Genomic DNA, 7,078 nt, shown 5'->3' on the forward strand with positions numbered 1-7,078 from the left:
TCTGTACCAATATATAATATAATGAACTATACATAACGGTTAAAAAAAATTACAAGAGTTATTATTTTTTATCCCCTAAAATTTAAAAAAGCACTGCATAAATAAAGATTAATTCCTTTTATTATCAATGTAAACACAAAAAAATAACAATACATTACAGTATAACAAATAAATTATTTTTAAAACATATCATTGTATTATTAATTGTCTTAATTGATAAAATACTCATCATATCATCAATTTATGGTAACAAATTAAAAAAAAAATTTAAAATATCTCAAACATTAATGGACGAGATTCAAACCTTTGAAAAAAAACACCATAAAAAAATTATAATAGAAGCATAGAAAAAATTATTTATATTATAATAAAGAAACATAAATCAATTCTAATATAATTAAAGTTACCAATATTTTGTTTCACGCAATCAAAGTTAACTAATATTATGATAACTAATTATTCTCTTATGAGTTTAATTTATGCTTATTTTCTATATTGCTCTTTAAAAATATAGGTACGGAAATACATGGTAACGGAGCTGGTCCAAGTAATAGATCTCCTAGTTAGTATCTTTATATGCTTTAAACATGTAAACATATTGATATAGGTTATTTTGTTTATATTATATTTTAGTGTTGGTGTTAATATATCATTTACCCTTTAAATTTGTTAGATAAGTGTTTTTCTCATCATTTATAAATTAACGTAGCATTTTATATATGATATTTTGTTGAGAGTAAAATTATTATAAAAAAACCTTTATTAAAATGCTAAATTATAAAAGCACACAATAAAGATATATGTATATATTATCAGAAAAAAGGTATAGTTCAAGAAATAACGGCAAAAATATTATCCTAATTTAAAAAGAGTATATCTATAAACCCAAATTCATGTTAGTTATTTACAAAAGATTATTTTTGCCTAAATATCATGGATATTGATGTTTGTCTTCTTCTTTTTTAAGTGGTAGGCCAAAATATGATTCTGAATCTAAAGAGGCCTTCATTTTCCTACAAATAGTGGAAGGACAGAAGAAATAAATATGCTTATAAATTTCGTTTTTAAATATCAAAGTATAAGAGTATTAATGAAAAAATTAGGAGAATAGAAAGATTGTATACCTGGAAAAAATCCTTCGTAATTCATCATACATCTCCTTGTCAATAACTTCTTGCATCTTGAAAAACTGTCAGATTTTGTTTACCATAGAAAAATCATATAAACGCTTCAGGTTATTCAATTAAATTAATTGCTTATTATACAAAAGAATTCAATTAAAACCTGTAGAATTGTGATATCTTATTTTGCATTGAACTTTCTGAAAGGACAAAAGAAATGACATTAATCCTTGTTTATCATTGACAAAATATAAATTAAATGATATTACATATTTTTTTGTTAGGAAATTTTTTTTAATAACAATTACCTGCAATGATATTGTTCTGTATCGAGATGAGTTAGCTGTGTTCTTCTAAGTTCATGGCTGAAAAAAAAGAGTCAAAGGTTTAATATAATTAGTATATAGGACGAAATAGAAGAAAATATTTATATTATGTAATAAAAGTTTATTACATTACCTTTTATTTTTTTGATCCAATATTTCTCTTTTTACCATCTTCCATAATTAAGTTTTGTCTGCTTTAACTGTACCTCCCCAACCAATAGAATAAATTTTGATTGGATGAACCTGAGTCAATTTCACGTTTGATCAATAACACTAAAACAAAAATATGTATCATCAATGCAGTTGTCCCTATCATTAATGCTGTAATCCTTACTTTATTGTCGATTGGTCTCATTGATTCAATTGATTGCTCATCCTTCCATGTACTCCATAATAATTGGAATCCTGTTTCCTGTAATTTATTGCATATATGTATCACAATATATTTCAATAGTGTTATATATATTACTTTAGGATTAAGTAATGATACATCCCAAATAAGACATACGTCTACCTTTTACTGGTTTTAATATTTTTTATAATTTTATTGCTAAAATTATAAAATTGATAGCAACATTTAAAGAAATCAAATTTTAAATTTTTTTCAAAGTAAATATAAACATTCCAAACTATAATTTCTTAAAAAATCAATAATGATATATTTTAAGGATGTATGTTTATTAATTTTTATAATTTATGTGAATCGTAGTTGGTGCATACCTGTTGGGTAAAGTAGAGGTTCCAGTTCCTTTCGCTTATCTCTTTGAATATGCTAATGAGCTCTCTTGATATCAATTTATCTGTTAAAAATCTTAGTCGTTAGTTATTGAAATTAATGAACAAAACTATCTACTCCAATGTTGATATTGTAATGATAAAATTACATAATACACGGATTATACTTGTAAAAAGGCTCACGTATTTGCCAAGCACATAAATTACTTGAGGTGAAGGTAACAAAATTTCTTTGAACACCACATTCTTTGTGAATTGTCCTCTTTTTCCATCTATTGTTCCTTCTTTGACTAAGATTTTTGTGGTTGACTGAGAAACACTTCGAGATAGAGCAACGTATAATTGACCATGGCTGAACACATGTTTAGGGAGATAGATCCATACCTTAGGGATAGTTTGCCCTTGTGATTTATTTATCGTTAAGTCAAAACTCAACCTTACAGGAAGTTGCTTTCTAATAAGCACAAAGGGTAATCCTGAGTTCTCAGTTGTTTTGTGTTTTATCCGAGGCAGAAAAGCTCTTTTTCCAGAGTGATGCCCTGTTAAGATTTCCACGTCTAACATGTTTTGAAAAGTTTCTCGACACAGTAGCCTTGTGCCATTGCATAAGCCTGCCTTAGGATCTATGTTTCTTAGTAGCATCAGAGGAGCACCTTTTTTACCTTCAACATATGAGGTGGCAATCCACCCGTGGAGATCGAGTTAAGATATTCTTGTTGATACAGATTATTTGTATCTCCTTCTACTTCATCAAAGGATGCTAAAATTCGTTCGTCTCCCAGAAATTGGTTAATGACTAAATCATTAAGCTGTTGCACATCATGATTCTTGGGTGTCAATATCGCTCTCTCCACCATATAAGATGCATCCCACCCATGAGATTGCAAATTTGGAAAGGTTTCTTTTATTAATTTGTGTAATGATGCCTCACCTTCCCATGGTATTGCCATGTGTGCTTCTATTTGTACCAAGTCTTCACATATGGTAGGCTCAACTCCATCCCCTATGCGCATAAGATACTCCGCAAAATCACGATCATTAAGAGATCGCATATTTTGTCGCAATTGGAGAATTTTGGTGAATGGCCACAAATGTGATTTAACAATAGAAGCTGAAATCATTTGCGACTTACTTCCTTTCGGCACAACAGGTAGTACTTGGCGAAAATCCCCTCCCATAACCATCACCTTCCCTCCAAATGGATTATTGTTTTCTAAGATGTCTTGCAGTGTACGGTCCAATGATTCCATTGTCTCTTTATTAGCCATTGGCGCTTCATCTCAAATTATCGCTGTCGTCTGCCTAATCAATTTTGCGAGATCAGATTGTTTACTCATATTGCACGTGGAGGATGGCTCTACATTGATTGGGATCTTAAATCCAGAATGAGCTGTTCGACCACCAGGTAGTAAAGTTGCAGCTATTCCTGAGGACGCAGTTACCAGGACAATATGCCCTTTACTTCTTAAGTCTGCAATTATAGCTCTGTAAAAAAATGTCTTACCTGCTCCTCCTGGTCCATCAACGAAGAACACTCCACTTTCTCTTCTATCAATTGTATTCATAATGCACCTGAAAGCTGCAGACTGGTCATGATTCAATCTTTCTATAGAACACAGGTCTTCTCGAGGAACTTTGATGGACATTTCTTCTTGAATAATTCTAGGCATGAAGTTGTCATTGTCGTTGTCCGAGGTTAGAGCTGGTAAATCGTATTGTGCAATATGTTTTCCATGCTGTAGGAGAATGTCATTTAAATCCCTGAGCAAACAATTTGTCACCCCATTGCAGGTTGTAGTGCTTGTTGATGCGTAATCATCCACCATACATGAAAGAAACTCATCCCACAGACTTCTTACATCTGTTGGCTCACAAAAAATTAAAATGGTGGCAAACAACCTTCTTAAAGCACATGGCATTCTTAAAATGGATGCCTCAACCAAACATGATCTTATACTACTATCACTCTCCAACAGTCCTCGATGCTGAGCGGATTGCCTGAAGGACGAATATTGGACACCATCGACTGTTAGCAAATCATCCCAACCAGTTGGACCTCTTACATTTGACAACAGAATACGCAAATAGAATTTTTCACCTTCTATTGGCGAAACGGTATAGATCCGACCGATAGCTCTCTTTTGTGACCTGCGTCGACGCCATTCTTTTTCCTTGTTGTGCCAACTGTAATATTCTGGGATTTCCCTATACAAAAGATGCCTAGCTAGATTGTTGGTCATCGGCCCGATTAAGTGCAAAGAATTCAGTGAGCATTGTTCTTGAGAAATAGTCATTATTAACTATTTCAGCAATAGTTTGGTGCTCATAAAAGCTCACTTGATGTCGATTTGGCAAATGAACTTGCAACCTCTTAACTGATGGGTACATTCGGTAAAGGTTGAATCGAAATATCCTCCAGCATGCCTCTGGAGCGGCAATCCATCTTGCATCAATAAACTGTTGCACCTCATCATAATGAGAACTTCTGTGAACCTCCATTGCCACACGGTCTGGTCCCTTATAGCAATACTTGTATAGATATTTTATGCTCTTGATACTGCTACATATCTCTACATTGATATGGCAATCATACTTCAGTAGTAGCCAAGGGTTGTACGGAACCACCCATCTATTGTCAATTGTGACATTTTGGTTGATAGGGACTGGTGTATCAAATCGCCTCCTATATTGAGGATATGAGTCATCACCTCGTCGTGTCTCTGGTACGAACTCTTTTGGGTAGTTGCGTTTACATTGACCATTCTTCATGCACGGTGAAGATTGATTTAGTGTTTCGCAAGGATCATGGACCATATGCCTTAGCACTGCCTCATGTAAGTGTGGTTCTATTTCTTTACATGGTATTTTCGCTCAGACCAAACTATCATATTGGTCAGGATCACTTAACTTGTCATTGTTTTCTAAGATTAGCAACATATGTACGTGTGGCAATCCTCTTTTCTGAAACTCGGTGACATAAATATAACTTTTCACCTTTTCCAATACACCTTTGGTAATAATATCCTGCTTTAATTGTTCGAACTTGGCTCTGAAAATTCTAGTTGTTAGATCCGGACGATCTTGTGGAGTTTGAGTAGGACTGAGTTCTGAAGCTATTTCTGACCATGATGGATTGCATGTCATAGTTAGAAAGATATCCGGTTTTCCTTCTTTAAGAACAATAGCCATTCCATCCTCGTACCGTTGAGTCATGTCTCGACGACTGCCCACGAACGACGATGGTAATATCGTTCTTCTTCCAACATTTTCTAAAACCAATTTTAGAGAAAAGTATTATTAGTTTTAAAGTTTAAATTCAGGAACACATAATGATCAATCGTGTGGCTATTAAATTGAATAATTATCTGCATTATTCTCTCCTATGTGCAAAGCATCTTGTAAGCCTTGATACAGTTCAGCTCGAAGTTCCTTTTGTCTTTGTCGAACCCATCTTAACTTGCCTGTTTCCATTTTCACATAGTTGTCAACAACATATTGTTGAAGAAGTCGCCCCGCTTGCAAAGCTGTTGAGTGATCATTGGGGCAGATCTACGAATATCGAGGATTATAAAAAATTGTTAGAAATTATGAAATGATGTATTGGTACAAACTATCATCTACAGAATTCTATAAATGATATAGCAAATATAGGAGTTTGTACCTGGAGCATATAGCTATAATATGTCCGGCATGATACTTTGTTTCCACGTTGAGTTCGAGTATTTATATCCCATCCATGGGTTCCAAATGGAAAAAGAAGAGGATATTGTAATGGATCATAATACCCAACAAACTCCTGAATCCTTCTGAGGTTACCAGCATGAGTTTGAACCTTGATATCTCGTCCGCGCACCATTGTTTCAATGTCATCACCGACTATTATGGCTGCTACTTGTGAAGCAGTTGAGAGACTGTATTGTGGTTGATTAGCAGGTCGCTCTCTGATCACCAAACTACACTCTTGCACATTTAGTCATTGTGCAAGCTGGCGGAATACATGGATAAAAGGATTACATCGGTGCAACAATTGTTGTAGCTTCAAAACCAAACTTTCATGCAGTTGGGTGTTCTCCAGCATCCTATTTTGTAACTCGTGCTCAGTATCATATATATACAGTTGCAAGAAGCGTGGCCGCGCCCCTTGATCTGGATGAAATCCTCCTATACTGTGGTACATTGATCCTTGAGCACGAATTGTTCGTCTATGTGTACACCACACGAAGTGAATGAAAAAACATGATTGTAACCACAAATGTGTTTCCTGAAATGGTTTCCTTCCGCAGAAGGGTCTAAGAAGATTTCAAGTAATTTCCGAGGAGCATTTACTTGGGATAAAGAGACTTTTCCTCCATTGCAGCACATGTCAAATGTTTCATGGTGAAACAGACGTGCATTACAGTGTGTACATGTCCTTGTAGGAGGTAATGTAGTTTGAAGTATTGTTGTATTCTCTTGAAAATTTCGAGCACAATTGTGGGATGTTCGGATACGGTGTCTAATTTCTGCACTCGCATAGGAATATTAAAATATTATGTTATAGATTTCTTTTCCTACATGTGCCAATAATTGTTGGTTAGGTACTCGGGTAGAATTCATTAATTATTTCATATTATTTTAGATAGTGAAATTAAGAGTGAACAAAGAATATGTATACAACTTCTCAATTGAGGTTTGTTTTTTGAAAATAAGCGTAATTTTTAAAGATGTAGTGATCTTTTTCTAGATTTTTCTGTTGCCTAAGCTCATATAAGATTGTCAAGGTTTGTAGTTCTAGGTAATATATGAGGTTAAATATATATTTAATAGAGCAAATTTTTATTCTGAGTTATATTGAAATATACAAAGAATATTTTTAAAATAAAATGATTCTATTGTGTTTTTGTTTGCTTTTCAATT

At 33.6% G+C, this 7,078-nt stretch overlaps 1 pseudogene; it reads right to left on the reverse strand.

Moving 5' to 3' along the window:
- Positions 932-4,345, reverse strand: LOC107632905 (annotated as a pseudogene).

The sequence above is a fragment of the Arachis ipaensis genome, chromosome B03, assembly GCF_000816755.2.
Source record: "Arachis ipaensis cultivar K30076 chromosome B03, Araip1.1, whole genome shotgun sequence".
In the NCBI taxonomy this organism is placed as follows: domain Eukaryota; kingdom Viridiplantae; phylum Streptophyta; class Magnoliopsida; order Fabales; family Fabaceae; genus Arachis; species Arachis ipaensis.